At 40.0% G+C, this 26309-nt stretch overlaps 1 protein-coding gene across 29 annotated transcripts in view; it reads left to right on the forward strand.

Annotated features, from left to right (window-relative positions):
* Positions 1-26309, forward strand: part of SLC28A2 (solute carrier family 28 member 2) — a 107335-nt gene that overhangs the window by 78725 nt on the left and 2301 nt on the right. For 20 of the 29 annotated variants that reach the window (XR_013520930.1, XR_013520942.1, XR_013520931.1 and 17 more), the window contains 2 exons: positions 112-195; positions 2842-2958. The gene's annotated coding sequence lies outside the window, so the exon portion shown is untranslated. Of the gene's footprint in view, positions 1-111; positions 196-2841; positions 2959-3563; positions 3650-6973; positions 13805-22349; positions 22567-24367; positions 24474-25614; positions 25902-26309 lie in introns of those variants that run through there. The other 9 variants (XR_013520921.1, XR_013520922.1, XR_008474257.2 and 6 more) reach the window with 7 other exon arrangements.

Raw genomic sequence — 26309 nt, forward strand, 5'->3', positions numbered from 1 at the left:
GGAATCAACCCAAATGCCCATTGATAATAGATTGGATTGGAAAAATGTGGCACATATACACCATGGAATATTATGCAGCAATCAGAAATGATGAGTTTGTGTCGTTTGTAGGGACATGGATGAATCTGGAGAACGTCATCCTCAGCAAACTGACACAAGAACAGAAAATGAAACACCACATATTCTCACTCATAGGTGGGTGATGAAAAATGAGAACACATGGACACAGAAAGGGGAGTACTAAACACTGGGGTCTATTGGGGGGAAAAGGGGAGGGCCAGTGGGAGGGGGAGGTGGGGAGGGATAGCCTGGGGAGAAAAGCCAAATGTGGGTGAAGGGGAGAAGAAAAGAAAGCACACTGCCATGTGTGTACCTACGCAACTGTCTTGCATGCTCTGCTCATGTACCCCAAAACCTATAATCCAATAAAAAATTAAAAAAAATATATAAAACTTAATAGAGAACATAAAAGGATTGATCTCATGACAAATTGTAATCCCCAGTGTTGGAGGAGGGACGTGGTGGGAAGTGACTAGATTATGGGGATGGACATTTCGCTTGCTGTTCTTGTGATAGTGAGGGTGTTCTCATGAGATCTGGTTGTTTAGAAGTGTGTAGCACCAACAGAAATTGCAGCAAAAGCCAAAATTGGTCTAATTAAACTAAAGTGCTTCTGCACAGCAAAAAAGCCTATCATCAGAGTTAATAGGCAATCTACAGAATGGGAGAAAATTTTTGCAATCTACCCATCTGACAAAGGTCTAATATCCACAATGTACAAGGAACTTAAACAATTTATAAAAAAAAAACATCAAAAACTGGGCAAAGGATATGAACAGACACTTCTCAGAAGAAATTTATGGGGGCAAGAAACATGAAAAATAGCTCATCATCACTGGTCATTAGAGAAATGCAAATCAAAACCACAATGAGATACCATGTCATGCCTGTTAGAATGGCAAGTATTAAACAGTCAGGAAACTACAGATGCTGGTGAGGCTGTGGAAAAATAGGAATGCTTTTATACAGTTGGTGGGAGTATAAATTAGTTCAACCATTGTGGAAGACAGTGTGGTGATTCCTTAAGGATCTGGAACCAGAAATGCCATTTGACCCAGCAAGCCTATTACTGGGTATGTTTCTAAAGGATTATAGATCATTCTACTATAAAGACACATGCACACATATGTTTACTCCATCACTATTTACAATAGCAAAGTATTGGAACCAGCCCACATGCCCATCAATGACAGATTGGATGAAGAAAATGTGGCACATATACACCATGGAATACTATGTAGCCATAAAAAGAACGAGTTCATGTCTTTTGCCAGGACATGAATGAAGCTGGAAGCCTTCATTCTCAGCAAACTAACACAGGAACAGAAAACCAAACACCACATGTTCTCACTCATAAGTGGGAGTTGAACAGTAAGAACACATGGACACAGGGAGGAGAACATCACACACTGGGGCCTGTCGTGGGTAAGGGGAAAGGGGAAGGAGAGCATTAGGACACATGCCTAATGCATGTGAGGCTTAAAACCTAGATGGCGGTTTGATAAGTGCAGCAAACCACCATGGCACATGTATACCTATGCAACAAACCTGCACATTCTGTACATGTATTCCAGAACTTAAAGTACAATTTAAAAAATAAATGAATAAAAAATATAAGAAAAGTATGTAGCTGCTCTCCCTTCACTGTCTTCTCATGCTCCAGCCATGTAAGGCATGCCTTGCTTCCCTTTTACCTTCTACCATGAGTGTAAGTTTTCTAAGACTTCCCTAGCTATGCTTCCTGTACAGCCTGCAGAACCATCAGCTAATTAAACCTCTTTTATTTATAAATAAAATAAAAGGATTGATCAGAAAATTCCATTTTATGTCCTTCCTTTCTTTCTTTCCTTCCTTTTCTGTTTTTCTTCTTTCTTTCTGAGACAGAGATTTGCTCTTCTTGCCCAGGCTGGAGTGCAATGGCATGATCTTGGCTCAGTGCAATCTTGGTATGACACAATCTTGGCTCACCATAACCTCCTGCGTTTAAGCAATTCTCCTGCCTCGGCCTCTGCAGTATCTGGGATTACAGGCATGTGCCAGCACACCTGGCTAATTTTGTGTTTTTAGTAGAGACAGGGTTTTTCTATGTTGGTCAGGTTGGTCTTGTACTCCCAACCTCAGGTAATCTGCCTGCCTCAGCCTCCCAAAGTGCTGGGATTACAGGCGTGAGCCACCACACCTGGTTTATATCCATTTTTTCTCTATTAATCTATGGATTCAATGAAATCCCAACAAAAACTATAATTACATTTTTTTTTGGTAACTTGACTTGATTTTTAGTCCAACTGTAAGAGTAATTATGTCAAATTGACTCCACAAAAATAGTGGTAAGGGATGATTTGACTATGGCAGCCAGCCTGCAGCATGGCCCCAAATGATCTCTGCCTCTTGGTTTTCACACCAGGGAGTATCCCTCCTATGTTGTACCAGGGTAGAGTTCCCAGATTAAATATAAGATGCCCAGTTAAATTTAAATTTTAGTTAAACAATGTATAGTGTTTTGGTATGTCTCAAATATGTTTATATGCATGAAATATACTTGTACTAAATAATTCATTGCTTATTTGAAAATCAAATTTAACTGGAAATACACTGTTATTTGTTAAATCTGGCAACTTTATTAAACCAGGGTTGGTCTGTGTGACCAATAGTATATGATAGAAGTAATGGAACATCACTTCTGGGATTAGGTTAAAAAAGACTGTGGTTTTTATCTTGGGCATGTGCAGTCTCGCTCTCTCTCCCAGTCTCAGTGTCTCTCTTTGTCCTCTCACTCTGGAGGAAGCAAGCTGCCACGTTGTGAGCAGCCCTTATGAAGAAGTCTGCAAGGCAAGAAACTGAAACTTCTGGCCAACATCAAGCGAGGAACTGATGCCTGCCAACAACAACAGGAGTGAGGTTAGTAGTGAATCTTTCAGCCTCAGTCAAGCCTTGAGATGCCTGCAGCCCCTACCAACACCTTAACTGCAACCCCATAAGAACTCCTGAGCCAGGGCCACCCAGCTAAGCTGCTCCTAGATTCCTGGCCCTCAAAAATTATGTGACATAAATAAATGTTGCTTTAAGTTGCTGAATTTGGGAGGGTAATTTGTTATGCACTAATAGATAACCAATACACTGACCTAATTAGATATTTAATCACAAAGTTACAATGATTAAAACAGTTTGGTGTATTATGCAGAAATCTATACTTCAAAGGAAGAGCATTGAGAGTCTAAAAATAGAATGCCCATATGAGAGTTTTGTATATTACTCAGGCATCATTTTAAATCAGTGTGGAAAAGATGAGTAAATAAATGATATCGGGATAATTACCTAGCTATTTATTTTATTTTTTGAGACAGAATCTCACTCTGTTGCCCAGGCTGGAGTGCAGTGATGCATCTTGGCTCATGCAGCCTCTGACTCCCAGGTTCAAGTGATTCTCCCGCCTCTGTCTTCCAAGTAGCTGGGATTATGTGCCCACAACCACACCCAGCTAATTTTTGTATGTTTTTGTAAAGACAGGTTTCGCCACCTTGACCAGGCTGTGAACTCCTAACTTCAAGTGATCTGCCTGCCTTGGCCTCCCAAAGTGCTGAGATTACAGGTATGAGCCACCGTGCCCAGCCCTAGCCATTTATTTTTAAAATAAATTTTATTGTGTATTTTGAGGTTTACAACAATATTATGGGATACATATGGATAGGAAAATGGTTACTATTGTGAAACAGATTAACATATCTATAATCTCACATAGTTACTTTTTTGTGTGTGATAAGTGCAGCTAAAATCTGCTTATTTAACAAAAATCCTTAATCCAATACAATTTTATTAACTTTAGTCCTTATAATGCACATTAGATCGCTAGACTTGTTCATCCTACTCACCTGCTACTTTGTAACCTTTGACTTATGTAACCCCATTTCCTCTCCTCCCACCCAACCCCTGGTAACCACTGTTTTACTCTCTATATATTTGAGTTTTGTTTTTTTTTTTTTTTTAAAGATTCCACATATAAATGAGATCAAGCAGTATTTTTTTTCTTTCTGTGTCTGGCTTATTTCACTTAGCTTAATGTCCTCTGAAGCCCATCCATCTTGTGGCAAATGACAGGATCTCCTTCTTTTCAGTGGCCGAATAATATTGCATTATATATATATATATATATACACACACACACACACAGTTTCTTTGTCCATTCACAGTTTCTTTGTCTGTTGATGATATTTAGATTGTTTCCATATATTGGCTATTGTGAATGAACATGGGAGTGCGGATATTTTTATGAGATGGTGAATTCATCTTCTTCGGGTATGTAACCCAGAAGAGGAATTGCTAGGTCATATGGTAGTTTTATTTTTTGGGACAGGGTCTCACTTTGGTTGCCAGGCTGGAGTGCAGTGGTGCAAACTTGGCTCACTGCAGCCTCAACCTCCAGAGCTCAGGTGATTCTCCCAACTCAGCCTTCTGAGTAGCTGTGACAGCAGGCACGCACCACTATGCTTGGCTAATTTTTTATATTTTTAGTAGAGATGGGGTTTTGCCATGTTGCCTGGGCTGGTCCCAAACTCCTAGATTCAAGCAATCAGCCAGCCCCAGCTTCCCAAGGTGCTAGGATTGCAGGCTTGAGCCACCATGCCTGGCCTTAATTTTAATTTATTTAGGAACCTCCATACTGTTTTTTATAATGGCTGTACCAATCTACATTCCTACCAACAGTGTACTAGGATTCCCTTCTTCTTACATCACTTAGCCATTTAGAACCTTGCCAAAAATAAAGAGAATCTCCAGTCTCTGGACTAGGCTTTCAAATGAAATGAAATGGAAATTTTAGGACACCAAAAAGCAAAAACCAGTTGAAAGGCTTTTATTGTTCCTTTGTTTCCTATCCAAGACAATGCTACACAGTATTTATATATTACCATTTATATATTATATAACCTGCCCAAGTTGAGAGTATCTCAAGTATATGTGTAGTCCATGCTCCCCAGGCTGATATGGCTTACATGGTCTTACAGCTGAATAGAGTTTGCATACAACCCACAGTCATACTTCCCTGGCAGTACCCAGTGACTGCTCCAAGGAAGGGGGAGATGGTTTCTGATCTCTCTTAACACTTCCACAAGGCAAATACTGTGTGCATTTGATCATATTGCATCATAACTTTCTTAACTTCATGTAAGGTTAGCATTAATTTCAGTGGTGACATCCACACACAATTTTATTTCCTCAGTGAAACTGCTAAGGAGCTAAGCACTAAATCCATCTGTTTTCTTTTCTTTTCTTTTTTTTTTTTTTGAGACAGAGTCTCACTCTGACCCTCAGGCTGGAGTGCAATGGCATGATCTCTGCTCCCTGCAACCTGTGTTACCCAGGTTTAAGCGATTCTCATTCCTCATCCTCCTGAGTAGCTGGGATTAGAGGTGTGCACTGCTACACCCAGCTAATTTCTGTATTTTTACTAGAGATGGGGTTTTGCCATGTTGGCCAGACTGGTCTCAAATTCCTGACCTCAAGTGATCCGCCCACCTCAGCCTCCCAAAGTGCTGGGATTACAGGTGTGAGCCACCGTGCCTGGCCTCTATCTGTTTTGTAACAGAATCATTAAATAGCAAGTAAGCATTAACAAAGAAGAGTGTGACTTCTTACAAATGTTCTGCAAATGTTGCACATATTCTTTCCATATTGTAATACACACACATACACACACACACACAGAGTCTGGGAAGGATCACACAAATCCTATCAAAAATTTCTTAATAATCATAATTCATTAGCTCCATCATCTTACTAAAAGAAAATGAAAACAAATCATTACATGTTAATAATAGGGAATTTGCCTAAAGTTTCCCATTGCAATCTCCTAAAAAATTTTAAATATAGTTTCAAAAAAACATAGTAAAGAACAAAGAAGACCATAGAATGACCCATAATCTCACTACCCAGATACTCTTGTTGACATAAAAAAAAAAACAAAGTAATACATTAATGGAAATTCAAATATTACAATAGCTTTTTAGAAAAAACAGGACACTACATTTAATGCATTGGTGTACAGTGTGACTCAATTTTAGAGAATGTGTGTGTTGGTGGAGAATGCATCTTTAGAATTGGTGGATTATGTTATTTCCAGACTTTTTTCTTTGTGTATTTTTAATATAGTTGATATGTGCATATGTAAAATGTATACACTTTTTTGGCTTTTTTCACTTAATATTATTATGTAAACATTACATTAATGCTTTTTAAGATTAATGATTATCTTTTTAATGTAACTTACTTAATTAAATAAGATTTAATTTAAATATTATATTGTAATTAGCATAACCATTTTCCTACAGTTGTTTCCAGTGTTTGCTCTTATAATTAATATTTTTTCTCAAGTCAAACTGTATCCAGCTTTATTAAAGATACTCTTCATAAACAATTATAATATTTCAGGTAGGACATGGGCAGACAATTGTTAATAGTATACAACAACGTTCAAACTTCCTCCTTCAGTGGACCATCAAAATCAGAAAGCCACTATAAAAACCAATGAAATCTTTGATGCTCTGAATAGGGAAAGTTTCAACTGATGGTTCACATTCCACATTTAGCATGTTATTTAACACGTTTTTACAAACAGACCCTGACTATCAGGAAATGAAATGAAAATGGCAGAATATATCCGAAGATCCACAATCTACAAATGGAACTGCCACTCTTTTGAGGGGTACCATATCAGTGGCATCACTAGAAAATCCAGATTGACTGGTAACGAACTATTGGAGGTTAGGTCCCAACAGTTGTTTGGGTTTAAAGGAGTTAAAGTCAATGCTGAAGGTAGAAAGGGAGAGGACATAAAAGTTAATTTTAGTTTTTCCGCACCTACAGGGTGTTTATGCTAAGGTGGCCATGTGTGTCAACATTAATAAATTTCTTCTTCTAGGAGCCAAGAGGAAGTCTCTCAAAACTAGTATGGAAAGGTGTTTTCCCCACATCAATCAATCCAGATTCAGAGACATTCTATTAGTGACATATACCCCTTTCTCCCCGTAAAATAAAGTGTTTTGTGTACTAACAACATAACTTTAAAAAAAGTAAAATAGCATTCTGCATTTTTATAAAACTTCATAAAAAGTCATATTGAAACCTCCTTTGCAAAAATTATAACAGTGAGAGAAATCTCACCTGACTCCATCTTGCTTCTAACCTCACATGCTAACTGCCTTCCCTCTCCCTGAGCATAGGCCAAGCTAACTATGGGAGGAATTTAGGGTATAGTTTTGTTTTGTTTTGTTGTTGTTGTTGTTGTTGTTGTTGTTGTTTAGACAGAGTCTCATTCTGTCACCCAGGATGGAGTGCAGTGGCACCATCATAGCTCACAGCACCCTCAACCTCCTGGGCTCAAATGATCCTCCCACCTTAGTCTCCCAAGTAGCTGAGACTCAGGCATGTGCCAACACACCCAGATAATTTTTAAATTTTTTGTAGACATGGAGTCTCACTATACTGTCCAGGCTGGTCTTGTACTCCTGGGCTTGAGTGATCTCCCCACCTTGATCTCCCAAAGTGCTGGGATTGCAGACATAAACCATTTCACCCAGCCAGCTTATAGTTTAACTTTGAAGAAAGGATGGTAATAGTCCTTCCCCAAACTGACCCCATCTGGGGAGTTAAACTACCTTTGTAAGGCTAATGAAAGGCCGCAAGGTTAAGATTATGGGAGGGACCTGAATTTTTCTAAAATGTGGGCATGGTGTTGTTCCCTAGCTTGGTTTTTCTATAGTTCTTTACTGCTCAGAGGTGATGTAGTTAGAGATCACAAGATTTGTAACTTCCTGAGTTGCTCCTATAGATAATTTACTATTGTGGAACCTCAGATTAGTTTTTGAGATATTTTTCAGACTTTTGCATTCTGGCAACTAGCTGAGTCCACCTGGACCTGTGACTCATACCAAGGAACTAACTGAACCAGTCCTGTGACACCCCACCCAGAGATTGACTCGACAAATAAATACTGTTTTGGACATGCCTATGATTTGATTCTATTCTCAGCTAATCAGAAGCACTCATTCCCTAGCCCCCTGCCTGCCAAATTATGCTTAAAAAACCAAATTATGTGAGCCACTGTGCCTAGCTTCCAAGCTTTCAGGGAAGTGGATTTGAGAAATGTCTCCTGTCCATCCACTCAGCTGCCTTGCAATAATTGAACTCTTTCTCTACTGCAACATGCTGTCTCATTGTATGGGCTTTTCTGTGCAGTGAGCAAGAAGATTCCATTGGGCTGTAATAGTATTTCAAACTGTACAGTCACCAGAAGTACAGATTTACCAAAAATGCACATACTTCACTTGAGATCTCCAGCACCTTCGGTTTTCTGTGCCTTCTCTATTCTGACATCTTCATTTTATGCAGGGTTATTCACCTTTTTGTCAGTGTTGGCTCTTCTCCCCTTTGGATACTTTCTCTCCCTTCTTTGTAGGGGCATTTTTAGGCTTCAGCTCTGGCTTTGTCAGAGCGTGCTTAGCAGGCAGCCTGTGGATCTTCCCTGTGGTTTGTCCTTTATCTTGGCCTTATCTTCTTTGGCATTCCCCTCAGCCTTTCTCTTGGGCATTGGGGGCAATGGTGGCAACATATAGGTGCTGGCTGCGGGGATGCAGTAGTGCATGGGGATGCAGTGGTGCATGGGCTTTGGTCAGCCTAGGGGACGTTCTTACCTCTTTTTCACACTGCTCCTATAATTACTGCTTTTTGCCTTCTTTCTTTTTCTTTCTTTCCTTCCTTCCTTCCTTCCTTCCTTCCTTCCTTCCTTCCTTCCTTCCTTCCTTCCTTCCTTCTGTCCTTCTTTCTTTCTTTCTTTCTTTTCTTTCTTTCTGATGGAGCCTCACTCTGTCTTCCAGGCTGGAATGCAGTAGTGTGATCTGAGCTCACTGCAGCCTCCACCTCCCAGGCTCAAGTGATTCTCCTGCCTCAGCCTCCTGAGTAGCTGGGACTACAGACATGCACCACCATGACCAGTGTGGGATTTCACCATGTTGGCCAGGCTGGTTTTGAACTCCTGACCTGAGGTGATCCATCTGCCTCGGCTTCCCAAAGTGCTGGAATTACAGGTGTGAGCCACTGTGCCTGGCCTCACAGTTTTCTTAATCTGGATTCAATAATCTTATTCACAAGATAATTGTAGGGGAGAAAAGATGCTTCCTTTTACCCTTCCAGGTTCTGTGACTGCCTGAGAATTAAATTGAGAGACAGATTAACAGGAGAAGAACAGTTTTAATTACATACATATTCATGGGAATTTCACAAAAATATGAAACTCAAGGAGGCAGCCAGATGATTGAGACTTACATATCATCCTGAGCTACAGAAAGAAATAGGGGTTTAGAGGCTTCTGTTGAGGGGGAGGCAAATCATGGGAAAGGGAGAAGAGGAAATGTGTGATAAATAAAGTTTGCCATATGCAGCTAAGCCTCTCAGATCCAGAGAGTAGCTCTCTTCCTTGTATAGACATTTTTACTAATGAAAATTTCCTTTGTAAATATAAAATTTCTTTACAAAAGGGAAATTTAGACTTTATTTTGGATAGTTGAGGGGGAGATAAAGAGCTTTCCTGGAATCAGCTGGTTCTCAATTACCTTTAGCTCCAAATAATCAATATGCCAAAATGGCATATTTTGGGCTGTGCCCAACTTGTTCAAAGGGCAACTGTATTACTACAATCAATTTTTTTACCCATAGAACATGTCTGACACCAAATATGTGGGGTTTTTTTTCCCCATGCCAACCATCAAATTCTCCTTCTCTCCAGAAACCAACTGGTTGTCCAACAATTCAATTCAATTCAATTCTGACACTAGCTACCTGGTGTTAGTATCAGATGGCACAGGTGAAAAGGCCCAGTCTCACAAGTACTTAATTTCAAAGTACTGGATCCACAGGACTTCAGATGCCAATCACAAGTCTGAGCCTCCCATATTTCTGCCTTAATGGCTATAAATTGGGGGTTTCCACGACCCTCTTCTCAGGTTCAATAATTTGCTAGAAGGGCTTGTAGAACTCAGGAAATCATTATACTTACATTTAGCAGTTTATTTATAAAGGATAAAGATGAACAGGCAGAGGACAAGGTGTGAAACAGGGGAGATGTGCAGAGCTCCAGTGCCCTCCCTGGGCACCCCACCCTCTCAGTGTAACTGCAGCAGGTCCATTGCGCCCTGTGCACAGCAAGTCACTAGGCAGAGACACCAGGGTGCAGCAGAGAAAGAGGTTTAATTGTAGGGTCTCCAAACTAGGAGATGGGAGGAAACCTCAACTCCATCTCTCCAAGGAGTCTAGGGCTGGGGATTCTGAGGGTTTTTTGTTTTTGTTTTGAGCTGGAGTTTCACTCATCCCCAGGCTGGAGTGCAGTGGCACCATCACGGCTCATTGCAACCTCCACCTTCTGGGTTCAAGCAATTCTCCTGCCTCAGTCTCCAGAGTAGCTGGGATTACAGATGCCCACCACTATGCCCAGCTAATTTTTGTATTTTTAGTAGAGATGGGGGTTTCAGCATGTTGGCCAGGCTGGTCTTGAACTTCTGACTTCAGGTGATCCACTCGCCTGGGCCTCCCAAAGTCCTGGCATTACAGGCATTAGCCACCACGACCAGCCTGGGGCTGGAGATTTTAAGGGTTTTAGAGTAGGCTAGGTGTGAAGATTATTGATTGGTTGACGAATGCAGGGTAAAGAAGCTGTATTCTCATGCTGATTCTATTTCTCTGTGGGGGTCTTCAAACTGGTTGGTGTCAGTGGTTTCACTGGAGTTTGGGATCTGAAAACATCTTAAGCAACCTTTAAACAAAAGCCATATGATTCTTACATTGGTGATCCCGTCTATAGGAACAATGGGGATGCAAATGGACAGTATCCAGTGCTATTGACTTTCAGCAACAAGGAAGTGAGCCAAAGTGCAGACTTATTTAGGCTTAATTATGATGTAATTTCTGCCCAGAACTCAGCATGAATCCTTGTCAACCCTGTGGGGATGGCTTCATCAGTGGCTCAATGTGTTTGCCAACTCGGAAGCTCTCTGAAGCCCTTTGTTTAGGGTTTTTATGGAGGTTCTATTACATAGGCGTAATTGCTTAAATCACTGGCCATTGGTGATTTACTCAATCCAGCTTTTCTCTCCCCTCCCTCAATGGTGAGTAGGGCTGAAAGTTCCAATCCTCTAATCACATGTTTGGTTCCTCTGGCAACCAGTGCCCATCCTGAAGCTATCTATGGGCTTCCAGCCACCAGTCATCTAATTAACATACTTCATGTACCCTCGAAAGGAGCTTGTTGTAAATAACAAAAGATGCTCCTGTCACCTTGATTACTCAGAAAATTCCAAGGGTTTTAGAAGCTGTGTGCCTGGAATCAGGGATAAAAGCCAACCATTTTAACATAAAAATGCTTCTGTCACTCTTGTCACTCAGGAAGTTACAAGAATTTTAGAATCTCTGTACCAGAAACTGGAGATGAAGACCAAATATATATTTCTTATTATATCACAATATCACAGTCCTTATCAGGTTGCCAGTTGAAAAGAGAAAGTTGTCCAAAAGTCACATTTTCATGTAGGAAAGAAAAGGTTTTTGCTAACACTTCACCCACAAGCTTCTTCTTCTTCTTTTTTTTTTTTTTTTTTCGCTTTTTTTCTCAGTAGGATTTTTTTTTTTTTTACTTACGACCTTCTTTATCAACAAAGTAACTCATCATTGGAATCTGTATACTCTGTTTATATTTTCAGTATACATTAGTTGGCCAAAATTTAGGTGTAAAAGTAGGGATAGCAACAAAAAAGAAAAATCATTTCTGCACCATAGCAGTTTAAATGGATGTGCCTGGCAACCTACTGTAAACCAAAAATAACATTTGAAGCCCCCCTCAACCATCTGAATGGATCCCTCTTCTTAGCCAAGGGCATTCCAAAGTTAACCTGAAAAACTATTCTGGCCATAATGGGAAGTGCTGTTGGACATGCCTCATTCTACCCTCCTCCCTTTTGGAATTACTGATAGAACAGACCTTTTTAAGTCTGATAAGAAACATTTATAATCTATTCTCTCTGAAACCTGCTACCTGGAGGCTTTACCTGCATGATAAAACCTTGGTCTCCACAACCCCTTATCTTAACCCAGACATTTCTTTCTACTGATTCTAAGTCTTTAGACAATAACTAAACTCGGAGAAAGAAAATAGAATTCAGCAATATTACAAAGAAATGAAGCGCATGAATTCCCAATTTCAAGGGACCAGCGTAACAGGCAAAGTAAAGATCCACTCCAAAGCACATAATTATAAAATATCAGAACATTGGGGACAGAAAGAACCTAACAGAGAGGAAAACAAAATCACTGGAAAGGATAAAGAATTGGAATGGTATCTGACTTCTCAGCAGCAACTGTGATAGTAAAGGTCAATTAAAAAATGTTTTTTAAAATGAAAATTTATAAGTTCACATTTTATTTAGGTTGAAATAAGCTGTACAGAATTGATATTTCTAACCAAAAATAACGGCCATATTTTCTTTTTCTTTCTTTTTTTTTTTTAAAGATGGGGTTTCACCATGATGGCCAGGCTGGTCTTGAACTCCTGACCTCAGGTGATCCGCCCACCTTCGCCTCCCACAGTGCTAGAATTACAGGCATGAGCCACTCTGCAACCTCTGCCTCCTGGTTTCAAGTGATTCTCCTGCCTCAGCCTCCCAAGTAGCTGGGATTATAGGTGCCTGCCACCACACCCGCCTATTTTTTTTTTTTTTTTTTTTTTTTTGTATTTTTAGTAGAGACGGGGTTTCACCATGTTGGCAAGGCTGGTCTTGAAATCCTGACCTTGTGATCTGCCCTCCTTGGCCTCCCAAAGTGTTGGGAATACAGGCGTGAGCCACTGTCCCCGGCCAATAATAGCCGTATTTTCTATCATATTTATAGATATGATAGAAAACATTTATACTACAAAACATTTGTTGTAGCCAGTTTTTCAGGTTTTGATTTTGAGTCTAGATGAGGTAGACATAGTTATGAAAAAAGAAGAGACCAGACACATCAGCTGTCTGTATCCAGGGCTTCTGATTCTGTCTTGACCATGAAACTAAAACCCGATGAAAAGCTTATGACTTGGGAAGACATCAGCTCAACAAAGCAGTACAAACAGCAACAAGCAGAATGAGAACAACGATGCCAGGCTCTTCCATTCAAACCTGTTCTTTCAGGGTCACTTGATAAAGATCGGTCTTACAATGACACCCTTGTTGGGTGAGCTGCTTCTCTCACTCTCTGGTAGTTCTCACAACTGTGCATTATAGGTTTTTAACAGTATCCGTAAAAGTCCTACTAGGGAAAAGTGAGTTGTCAGAGTCACTGTGACATTTTATAAAACATATTCATTCCTCCTACTCCTACCCAAAATTTATTCCTTCAAAGTACTGATACCTAACTTAATTTCAAAGTACTGGATCCACAATGATACTAAGTGCTGTGTCTGAAATTATTTTAAAACAATTCTACCAGCCTGGGCAATATGTCAAAAACCTATCTCACCAAAAGATACAAAAATTAGCCAGGCATGGTGGCGTGTGCCTATAGTCACAGCTACTCAGGAGGCCAAGATGGGAGGATCACTTGAGCCTGGGAGACTGAGACTGCAGTGAGCTCTGCACTCTGCAGTGGACTGCCACTGCACTCCAGCCTGGGTGACAGAGTGAGAGTCTGTCTCAAAATAAATAAATAAATAAAATTTAAAAAATAAAATTCCAGAGTGCCAGCACCAGAGAGTATGCAGAAATGAAATTCAGCACTTTTAGTGCTATCTTCTGGAGGAACAGAAACAAGGTTCTTCAAGGCGTGAGCAATCAGTGCTTTTTTAAACAGAACAGGCAGATTATCAATGGCTAGTGTATTCAATATGAGACCTGTAGGCAAAGATCTTCAGTGACTGACTTATGTACATCTTCCATTTTTTCCTCCAAATAGCAAATATAGAAGAAAACCATTTTGTTTTGTTTTGTTTTTGAGACAGAGTGTTGCACTGTTGCCAAGGCAGGAGGGTTGGGCACAATGGCTCACATCTATAATCCTAGCACTTTGGGAGGCTGAGACAGGTGCATCACTTGAGGTCAGGAGTTTGAGACCAGTCTGGCCAACATAGTGAAACCACATCACGACTAAAAATACAAAAAAATTAGCTGGGCGTGGTGGTACACGCCTGTAATTCCAGCTACTGGGGAGGCTGAGGCAGGAGAACCGCTTGAACCCAGGAGGTGGAGGTTGCAGTGAGCCAAGATCACACCACTGCACTCTAGGCTGGGCAGCAGAGACTCTATCTTAAAAACAAACAAACAAACAAAAAATAAATTTAAAAAACATCCTTTGAGGTATTTTTGATGATTTCTGAATCACCTGTAGGAAGTTCTTACTTGCTATATAGAGTTTAATATGTGTACCTACAGTTAAATCCAGATCATGTTTTATATAAAAATTTATGTTAAGCAAAACCAAGTTATCTATGAAGTTTTTCTCAGCTATAATTTGAGATTCTTTCATTTACTTTCATAGTGCTCATTCTCAATCTTCATTATAGGAAGAATACACAGGACTTTCAACAATGTGTAAACATTAGGTTATTGATGTCAGGCACATGGAGAGCCTCAAAAATGCAGATGGAAGCTCTGCTTCTTTCTGTGTTCCCAGTTGATTCTCCAACAATGAAATCGGCTAAGAGCATGTTAAGATTGGCTCCGTCACTTCAGTTAAAGTCAGCTTGGTGTTTTTCCGATGTGTTAAATTTGAGCTGTCCCATGACAGAAGGTGCCAGAGATCAGCATTTGCGAGGTATGAGGCACTGTTTTGAGAATAAATCTTTGAGTTCCAGAGTCATGTGCTGCACTGTTGGAACACACAGATTCCTTATAGTAACTCTCAGAGGTTAGCTGAGATTCTAAGTTATCTTGCTGAGCTCTGCAGAATTTCCCAGAGACTTTTATTTGAATATCAAATTTGGTTATCAGATTTATGCCTTCCTCAAATTCATGATAAGTTTTAATATTTTCCAATACTTCATTAGTGTTAATGATACCACTGTGAAGCTGCTGGCTGCAAAGAAAAGATCAGAGATTTTTTTCCCAAAGCCTCTCGTAAGATAGGACATTTTTAAGAGCAATTATAAAAATGAAATCAAGGCCAGGAGTGATGGCTCTCACCTGTAATCCCAGCATTTTGAGAGGCCAGCGTGGGAGGATCACTTGAACCCAGGGGTTTGAGAGCAGCTTGGGCAATCATAGTGAGATCCTGTCTCTATTAATAATAATAAAAAAGAAATTAAAATACATTAATGCACTGAGCAATACAAACACTCAGCCAGGTATAGTTACGTCATTTGAGACTTGCATCACCATTTATACCTCTAAACATAAAACAAATGCTGGCAGGAGATCCAGTAAAATTTCAAAAGCATTGTGCCTGTCTGTCCATTGAGAATGACGAATAGCCTTCAGTTCATTATTCCTTTCTTTGCTGTTCTGAGAAAGGACAGAAATTACATGGTCAAGTTCTAGAAGCAGTTGTGGTGACAGATGAATAGAAGAACAAGCTTCCTCAATCCTTCATAATACAACAGATATTCCCATAATAGGCACTGATTTTGCCAGCCACATATTTAGTTTTTAATTTTTTAATTTTAATTTTTAAATTTTTGAGTCAGAGTCTCAATATGTCACCCAGACTAGAGTGCAGTGGCACGATCTTGACTCACTGCAAGCTCCACCTCCTGAGTTCAAGAGATTCTCCTGCCTCAGCCTCCTCAGGAGCTGGGATTGCAGGTTTGGTCACCACCACACCCAGCTAATTTTTGTATTTTCAGTAGAAAAAAGTTTCACCATGTTCACCAGGCTGGTCTCGAACTTCTGACTTCAAGTGATCCTCCTGCTTCAGCCTCCCAAAGTGCTGGGATTACAGGTGTGAGCAAACATGCCTGGCCTGCCAACCACATATTTAAGACACAGGAAGAGCAGAATGTATAGATACTTTGGGAATATTTCTGTTAAAGTCTCGAAGCAGCAACCTCCATTTTTGAAGAAAATCTGTTGGCCATAATGTTTACCTGGCCACAACAGTACTCCACAGTTAGTCCCCATTTCTCAATTTTTGTAGTGTGAGATCACACAACCAAACTGTCTGCATCAGCTTCATGAGGCAGGAAGCTTACACATTTCTCTGTCAGTTAAGAGACTCATCAGTAAATTTCACCACCCTGGGCTGGTGTTTTTCCTCTGCTATGTCCACCACAGCATCAGTGATCACAGAATAGAAGTATGAGTACTTCACTTCCCGGGGTATTCTTCCTCAAGGCAGCTCTCACAGATCTCTATAGCTATTCTGCTGTTTTCCAACAGAACAGTTGGAAAGATGCTATTGTCTCAAAGGGCTTTCTCAGGACCTTGTCACCAGAATTTATCTGGTGTTTGAAAGAAATTAGGAGTAAAGAGACCCTCCCAGATTTAATCAGACTATGGCCATCTAGAGGTAGGTTTTATTTTCTCAAAAGAATAAACATTTAAATAAAGTTTTTCTGTATTATTTGTTTTTCTTCTTTTCGAGGGTTAAAAGTCAAATGTTTTCGCCTTGTTACTCACTCTCTTTTTCTGCATTGAGCTTCTGAGTCTTGCTGTTGTGTGTTTCTTTATGTTTTTGTTCCTGTTCAGAATTTTTTGTTTTAATTTTGTTTCAATGTCCTGATTTCATCTTCAGTTAATTCTTTTTGATTGACTACTACACTGGAGTGTTCGTTTGTTCATCTGAACAAGATGTTACAAGTTTCTTTAAATAGATGACATTTAAAAAGCATAAATTGGCTTCTCTGCCCACCCTTACCCTTCAACTGTCAGCATATCCTCATTCTTCTTGGATGCAGGACAAGAGCTAAGGAACCACCGAACACTGGTATAAGTATAATATTGGGGGCTGTCTGCTGGGGTGTGCTTGACACGGCCTCGGGCTGAGCTGGTATACAAGCCAGACTCAGCTGGGGTGGGCCAAGTGAGTGGGGTGCCTCGAGCGGCAGGTAGCATGGCCAAGCGAGGTCCAGGCTGGGGAGCGCTACATTGCTGGCTGAAGGTACCAGCTGGCAAAGTGACCAAGAAAAAAATATTCAATATCATGTAGAGGTAAGAAAATATTACACATTCATAGACACAGATAGAGTATATTCAGACCCAGATAGAGAACTTATAGTTTAAACTTTAAAATGTTAGCCAATGTTGTATTTTATCCAAGCAGAAATACAAAAATCACTGAAGCAGTTCTTGCCCAATTTGAGTACAAATTCTTAATAGATTTGACTGAAAAAAATACAAAATAGACAACAGAAAGAAAAGGAACAAACTACTGTTTTTCACTTTCAGAGACAAGATTTCTATAAACCATTTAATTAGTTTATAAAGACCACCAAAAAATAAAATAAAAAAGCACAACTTGTTTTTGAAAAAAGGCATAAATATTTTCAATTGAATTATTTGACTCCAACTTCCTTTTGTGAGATTTTTAGCCTTCAATGTGTGCTCTTAGATTTTTAGTCAGTCCCTGTTCTAGTTATCTATTTCTACAAAACAAACTACACCTCCATACCTAGCAACATAAAAACAATTTTATTATCTTTATGGAATTCAGATAGGGCATGGTTTGGATGTTTTGTCTCTGCTCCATGGTATGGATCTTTTGTCCAGGCCTCAGCTGGGATGACTCAAATGCTGAGGAGTGACTTAAAAGGCTAGAAATGGAACTGTCTGGAGGCTTCTTCACTCACAGATCCAATGCCTGGGCTGGGATGACACAAAGGCTGGGCTAGCCATGGCTGTTGACCACAGAACATATGGCCTCTCTCTATGGTTTGAACTTCCTGCAGAACGGTGGCCAAGCTCGACGAGGGAGCTTCCTAAGAGTGAAGGTTCCCAGAGACCCAGGCAAAAGCTGCATGGCCTTTTATAACTGAGTCTCAGAAGTCACAAAGCATCTCTTCTTCTGTTGCAGGGATCAGCAAACTATGGCCCAATGCCAAATCCATCTGCTATGTCTTTTTTGAAAATAAAGTTTTATGGGAACATAGTCATGTCCAATCATGTATGTACTGTCATACTACAATTCATACTACAATGGCAGAGTGAGTTAGTTGCAATAGAGATCATATGGTTTGCAGTGTAAAATGTTTGCCGTCTGGCTCTTTACAGAAATAGTTTGCAGAGCCCTGCTCTCTTGGTTAAAACAATCTCAAGCCTGCTCAGTGTCAAGGGGGAGGAATAGACTAGCCCCCTTGGTGGGAGGTGTGTCAAAAAAGGTGCAGTCATTAAAAAAAAGTTACCACACTTCCTGTTTGCCTTAGATTTTGATCCTTGTTTGGTTTTTAATTTTGTAAGCTACTTAAAATAGCTCTTCTAACTATTTGAATGTATCCTAAAGTAATTTCTGTTAAGAAAAAGTTAAAAAATGGAAGTCAACGATGTTATTTCAAGTTATTGTCTTTTGAAACTTGCCAATGTCAGCTCCTTTGGGTAAATATTTGGGTAATAATTCTTCCAAAGAAAGGTTAGGAAGGTTAACTTGTGTTCAGAGTTTATAAACAAACAAAAAAACAGTTCCTTAAAAAAAAAAAAAAAGCAGTAGCTCACACCTGTAATCTCAGCACTTTAGGAGGCTGAGGCAGAAGTTCGAGACCAGCCTGACCAACATGATGAAACCCTGTCTCTACTACAAATACCAAAAATTAGCCAGGCATGGTGGTGTGCACCTGAAACCCCAGCTACTCAGGAGGCTGAGGCAGGAGAATCACTTGAACCTGGGAGGCAGAGGTTTCAGTGAGCTGAGATTGTGCCACTGCACTCCAGCCTCGGCAACAGAGCGAGACTCCATCTTGAAAAAAAAAAAAAGGGTAAATGGTAAAAAACATTTGTTGAAACAGTTAAGCCTCTCACTTTGTCAACAAGTTTCAGGTTATATAAATCATTCCTTATTGATGAATATTTTTATTTAAACATGCTACATTGGTACTATTTTAATTAACTCCCTAATTTCTTCATCTATACAGTGAAGGAATTGAGTAGGCACTGGTTTTTAACCCTGGCTACAAATTTAAATCATGGGAGCCAAGACCCTTATCCTAGATAATCAGATAGGACCTCTGGAGATAGGGCCACCAAATTTTTTAAAACCTCCTCAAAGGATCAGGACAGAGACATATGTGGCTGGGTGACTGTAAGCTCTTTACAGATGGTAAAATTCTGTGATTATAAGGGGGATATGAAATGGGAAGTTTTCCTATATTTGCTGCTTATACTACTAAAAAAATTATTTGGAATGACTGTTTGTATGTTTTAATACGGTAACCAGCATGACTTCAACATCTCATGGTCGTTTGAACTACCTGAGTTAGCCAGAAGCTAAGTTAATGTTTCTATTTCACGTACCCTTTGACCTACTAATTATTTCTCTCATTCTACACTATGCATTTACTCTGAAGTAGATCTTGTATTTTGTTTGTTTTTTAAGAGCGTGCTAGTATGACATCCTTTTCAGTATAACGTTGGCAGATGTCTGCAAATATGTATTAACGTTGTGTTTCTCCAACAAGTGTACCCATACGTCACTTGGGGAATCTTGTTAAAATTAAAATTCTTATTCAGTAGGTATAGGGTGAGAATCTGGCCTAAGAATCTGCATTCTTTTTTCTCCCTTATCATTACCTACAAAGGATCTGAATTTCTAACAAGCTCCTAAATTATGTGTATACTATCTGTCTGCCATCCATGCACTACAGCTTCAGTAGCAAGGCATGAGCATATCCATCCAGACTGATTTAATGCAGAACTGCAAGTTACCCTCAGTATTAACTGAGGAAAAGAATACGGTCACAGGAAAAGGAAGGGGTGCTACAGTCATTAAAAATGTTTATGCTTTACATAATGGCACTTCTTTTTCATTTTTTTAAAAGAATTAACCCATTGAGAAAAGTATAGAACTTTTTCACTGGTTCTTTCCATAGGTTTCATCAATTATTTTCTTTGGCTGTGTGACACATGTCGTCTATAGTACAGGCCTCGTGCACTGGATAATTCTAAAGGTAGATTTAGCAGCTGAGAGCCCATTTCATTAGAGACACATATTAGTATTGTCTAGTGGGAAATTGCACTGAACTACATGTTAGAAGACCTGAGTTCTTGTCTTTATCACTTTTTGATTGTGTGACCTTGGGGAGGGTCACTTAATCTCATTGAGCCTCAATCTTGTCTTTAAAAGCTAGGCTAATAATCCCAGTCTACCATACAGTATTAAGAAGAGCAAATAAGATAACTGTGAAAGTGCTTCGTAAATTACATAGTGACTTAGATGTGTAAGTTATCATTATTGTCCATACCATATGGTACTGACTGTAGCCTACATGTAAGAATACATTGGCTTTTGATGCTGTTAACCCTCAACTTTCTGTATCAGTAGAAAGAGCATTAGTTAAGAATTAGATGATGAATAAGCCACACAGAATCTTTCTCTATTTGGGTTCAAAGAATGAAAAGATGGAGTCTTAAGAGTCAGAGAAAGGCTGGGCATGGTGGCTCACGCCTGTAATTCCCGCACTTTGGGAGGCTGAGGCGGGCAGATCACTTGAGGTCAGGAATTTGAGACCAGCCTGGCCACATGGCAAAACCCTGTCTTTACTAAAAATACACAAAAATGAACTGAGCATGGTGGCACAAACCTGTAGTTCCAGCTACTCGGGAGGCTGGGGCATGAGAATCGCTTAAACCCAGAAGTTGAAGGTTGCAGTGAGCAGCGATTGCACCACTGCACTCTAGCCTGGGTGACAGAGCAAGATTGTCTCAAAATAAATAGTAAATAGAAACAAACCTAGGTAGAAATAGTCAGTGCAAATTCCCTTATTCATGTATATTATGTACTTGACTATTGTTTCCTTTCCAATTCTTTGTCTGGCATTAGAAACATCAGTGATGTTGATGGGAAGGCCTATGCAACTACTTGTGAATAAAAGCCAATTTTGAATTTAAAAAATAGAAGAACAAAACAGGTTTCTCTGATCCTTTCATATAATTCAGTGTAGAGGAATAGTTAATACCATGCCTTTCCTTCACTATCTAGAATGCTTGCTGTAGTCTAGTAATTTACTACCACGGTTATTGATCAAACAAAGAGTCTTGGCATTCATTACAATAAAGGAAGAAAAGTATTAGTTTAGAAAGAAACATATTTGGCCAGGTGTGGTGACTCACGCCTGTAATTCTAGTACTTTGAGAGTCTGAAGTGGAAGGATCACTTAAACCCAGGAGTTGGCAACCAGCCTGGGCAACATGGTAAAGCCGTCTTTACAAAATATACAAAAAATTAGCTGGGCATGGTGGTGCACGCCTATAGTTCCAGCTACTAGGGAGGCTAACGTGGGAGGATCGCTTGAGCCTTGGAGGTTGAGGCTGCAGTGAGCTGCGATGGCGCCACTGTACTCCAGCCTGAGTGACAGAGTGAGACACTGTCTCAAAAACACAAAAGGAAAGAAAAAAACTGATTTCGCTTCTGTGGTTGGATAAAAAGTCTACGTGATGAGATAGCTAGTGAGTCCGTAAATGACCTCAGAGTATTAGTCTGCAAGTGAAAACTGAGTTAACTCTCTATGTTAATAGCAATGAAGCAGTTTAAGACAGCTCAAGGAGCCATCTCCCCACTGGGGAACCTTTGGAAGTGCCAGGGAAGTAATCTCATGTAAAGTAAATTCCAATGGTATTGATTGAAACCAAAGCAAAAGTAGTGCCCAGCTCAGTAAACTGACCCATATTTTACCAGTGTATAGTTCTAGGAATTCACTTACGTAGAAGAGACAATACATTTTATTGGTTTATTTTGCTACCTTTCTTGCAGATTACCTGGTTAATGTAGATTATCTTGGGCCCAGAAACTCTGATTACAGCAGGAAACTTTCTTGTGGGTATGGTAAATAGCTTATTTTTTTTTATTGTTAACCTTAAATATTTTCATAAACTGTTCAAAGTCCCCCAGACTCTGTTCTGGATAGACATAGAAAGTTTTTTTGATAATTTTCTTGTAACAAATGTCCACAGTGACAGAAATTCATCCCTACTGTTCAGTTCACCTGAGGCCGGTGGTTTACTACTTGATTTTCCAAATTCAGGTTTCCACACTGAAATAACTTGCTTCTTCTATTTCTGGGGTTGTTTCATGAGCAGAGCAGCAAGTGTTCTTCAATTTGTGGCTGCCCACATCCTGACCCTGATAATCTTTCTTGTTAGCAGACAGAGGTGCCTCTACTGACCTGTGCATACATTGCAGACTGATGCTCTCTGAAGTCCACCGTTGATGGCTGGTGATTTTGATATCATTGCAGGAAGTATGATGAGTGCTATGTGTATTTTGTGATAAGAGCTACTTGTGAAGCTTTGAGTGAAAGCCAGAGCCTCAGACACCGATCCACTGAGAAAGCTTGAAACTTCTAATATAACATATCAGGCATGTAATATGGTTATTTACCTGCCTTTTCCAGAGTATTGAATCTGGAACACGTATGTAGGGATTTCCTTACTAGTTTTAGTTTTAATAAGCTCTTTTTTTTTCTTTTTTAGAGGTAGGGTCTTACTTTGTCACCCAGGCTAGAGTGCAGCAGTAGCTCTCTGCAGCCTTAGATTCCCGGACTTAAGTGATCCTCCCACCTTAGCCTCCCAAGTGGCTAGGACTGCGGGCATGTGTTACCGCACCTGGTGTATGTATGTATGTATGTATGTATGTATGTATGTATGTATGTAGAGACTTGATATGTTACCTAGGCTGGTCTCTTAACTCCTGGCCTCAAGCAATCCTTCAGCTTTGGTTTCCCAAAGTATTGGGATTACAGGTGTGAGCCATTGTGCCCAGCCTTAATTAGCACTTTGACCCTCTGGTGAAGGCCATGGTAAAAGCATGAGAACCCCAGGAGAATTTCCTATTGAATTTCTAGAATATAACTACCCGAATGGTGTTCTTTTCATCTAGTCTAATTTAACCCTGGGAACATTGCCTGAGTATCACTAGCTATTCTTCAGGAAGCCTAACATTCTAGTACAGTGTCTTCCAGGAGCCACCATCATAAGGATGTTAGAGAACCCCTTCAGTATCCTTGGCCTGCCATTCAGTCCTAATTTTAGGAGGAGGCTGGGGTGTGCTAGTCTGTCTGTAAACTCAGGGGTGGCTCAGGAAACTCTTAAACCTTCGCAGTAGACCCAGAGGATTGGCCTTTGGTTAAAAGGTTCTCTTTGGTCTTGTGTTAGCTATTAAAGAGAATTCCAAGGGAACAGTATTACTCTAGGTTACCTGAACATTTTTTTTCTTTAAAGAATTCTGGAGCATTCAGTTTGGCTCAGAATATTTAGAGCTTAATTGAAGCAAAAGCAGACAATATCTGGGGTAGCTGTGGGCCAGAATAGTTTTACCCCATCTCTACCTCTGTTATCCTGCAGTCTCCTGAAGATTCACTGAGGGTCAAATTTGGGTTACCCAAGGACTTATGTACTTCCCAAGGATGCTGAAAGATGCAGAGCCAGCTGTAGCAGTGCTTATCTTTAATTTTACTAGTTAAATTTTACTCACACAGTGGCTCATGTCTGTAATCCCAGCACTTCGGGAGGCCAAGGTGGGCAGATCACCTGATGTCAGGAGTTCAAGACCAGCTTGTCCAACATGGTAAAACCCTGTCTTTACTAAAAATACAAAAACTTAGCTGGCGTGGTGGCCTGTGCCTGTAATCCCAGCTACTCGGGAGGCTGAGGCAGGAGAATGACTTGAACCTGGGAGGCAGAGGTTACACCATTGCACTCCAGCCTGGACAACAAGAGCAAAACTCAGTCTCTAAAAAATAAAAAAAAATTTTACTCTACCCAAATGAAGAGAATAAACAAGCCTCACTATGCACTATTTGTGGGGTCAACATTCCCATTGCCTAAAATAAAACTTCACTCTTGCTTGATATGCTGACACTAGGAGGGATATGACAAGGCTCAGAGATGGTGGTAGGGGATACTTCAAGAAAACATATTGGAATAATGTCTTTTAAATTATATAATATAAAATAAAGTTTGTCAATTTTTTTCTGTTCTAATATTTATTGAGCTCAGTCCCAATTTATCTTCAGAAGTCATCTCAGACATAGTAGTGAGTACCAGAGCATTCCCACCAACCAGGAATTCTATGTATATATGGATGTATTTATCACCTCCCAAACCCACTGTACCTTGGAACCCAGCATAATAAACCAATCCCTATCACACTGTCCTTGCAGATTGACTTCAGCCTTTAAACTGGATGTACTTCAAGCCCTTACCTTATTAAAACGGATCTACCCAGAACTGGAAGAGTCCAAATTCTGGACAAAAAGTCGGCCATTGGTAAAGGAATATAGCAGCTTCCACATTTCAGATTTGCATCTGTTATAATAAAATGGTTCTTTTTTGACACAGCCCCTCTGACATTTTGCCATATTTATCTTTGGGTAGAGTCCTCTCTTTCTATTATTCCTACAATAATCTTCATTTTTGTCAGATAAGGGGTCCTGAATTCTACTACTTTTTCCCAACTTTCCCTGTATAGAGTATTGCAGGGTTTTCTAGCTGAGTTGTTTGTAAGCCCATTGATTCTTAATAGTTTTCAGAAAATGTGCAATAAAAATAATTTCTAACACAAACAACAGCAAGGCACAGAACCTCTTGGGACCTGCCACCAATGCAGTATCAACCCTGACCTCCAGCAGCTGAGATGCTGGGGACTAAATTTCTCTGAATAAGCTTGTCGCCCCTCAGCATCTGTCTCATTATAAGAATAAACATCTCGGCCGGGCGCGGTGGCTCAAGCCTGTAATCCCAGCACTTTGGGAGGCCGAGGCAGGTGGATCACGAGGTCAAGAGATTGAGACCATCCTGGTCAACATGGTGAAACCCCGTCTCTACTAAAAAAAATACAAAAAATTAGCTGGGCATAGTGGTGGGTGCCTGTAATCCTAGCTACTCCGGAGGCTGAGGCAGGAGAATTGCCTGAACCCAGGAGGCGAAAGTTGCGGTGAGCCGAGATTGCGCCATTGCACTCCAGCCTGGGTAACAAGAGCGATACTCCATCTCAAAATAATAATAATAATAATAATAAAAATAAACATCTCTCAGGAATAGCAGAATGGGCAGGAAATGAATAACAGTACTCTTCTATAAAGTAGTCTACCCACAGAAGCATACAAAGTTACATATATACCAGCCTATGTTAAGAGTCAGGTATGGAAGAGAACTACATAATCCCCTTTTATGTGGCATAGAAACCAGCACAGGATTGTTTAGATGTGAAGACCGATCTTAGTGTTTTCTTCTGCCCTGATATTTCTGAAGCCTATGTTGTTAAAATTAGCTTTCTTAGTCTCTTTTACGATATTGTTATTATTGTCTCAAAACTGCTTTAGCACAAATAAATATAGAAGTTATAGTAAAATCTAGAAAACTACCTGGTGTATTCTAATTTTTTTTTTTTTTTTTTTTTTTGAGACAGAGTCTCACTCTGTCGTCCAGCCTGGAGTACAATGGCATGATCTCTGCTCACTGCAACGTCCGCCTCCTGGGGACAAGCGATTCTCCTGCCTCAGCCTTCCAAGTCGCTGGGATTACAGATGTGCACCATCAAGACCGGCTAATTTTTTGTATATTTAGTACAGACAGGGTTTCACCACGTTTGCCAGGCTGGTCTCAAACTCCTGACCTCAGGATCTGCCCACTTTGGCCTCCCAAAGTGCTGGGATTACAGGCATGAGCCACCACACCTGACTAATTTCTTAAACTGTAAGTAATTATTAGTAACAAAGAATTTATGGGATTCCAGAAGATGGAATCTCACAAATGCCAAACCAACTGTTCGATTTCACAGATGAGATTGATGGCAACTGGGAAGCTAAATTTTAATTATAGCATGTAATTTTATTCTTCCATATTTTAGCAAAGCTCCTACAAAAAGGCTAATTTGAATTTTAATTATTTTCCATGTTTCAGCCCTGCTGAAAGTGATAATGAGCACTAAAATTTTCACAAGTAGAGGGCAAAGAGAGAGGAAACAGGAAGTCGCCACAGCCCCGATTGCCAGCCCTTTAGAATTGATAATACATTCCTTTCCTAGTCAATCCGTTCCATCCCAGAGAATTGGGGATGGGATTCTATTGGCTCCAAAAGCATCACATGATTATTTTCAAATTT

The sequence above is a fragment of the Callithrix jacchus genome, chromosome 8, assembly GCF_049354715.1.
Source record: "Callithrix jacchus isolate 240 chromosome 8, calJac240_pri, whole genome shotgun sequence".
Taxonomy (NCBI): domain Eukaryota; kingdom Metazoa; phylum Chordata; class Mammalia; order Primates; family Cebidae; genus Callithrix; species Callithrix jacchus.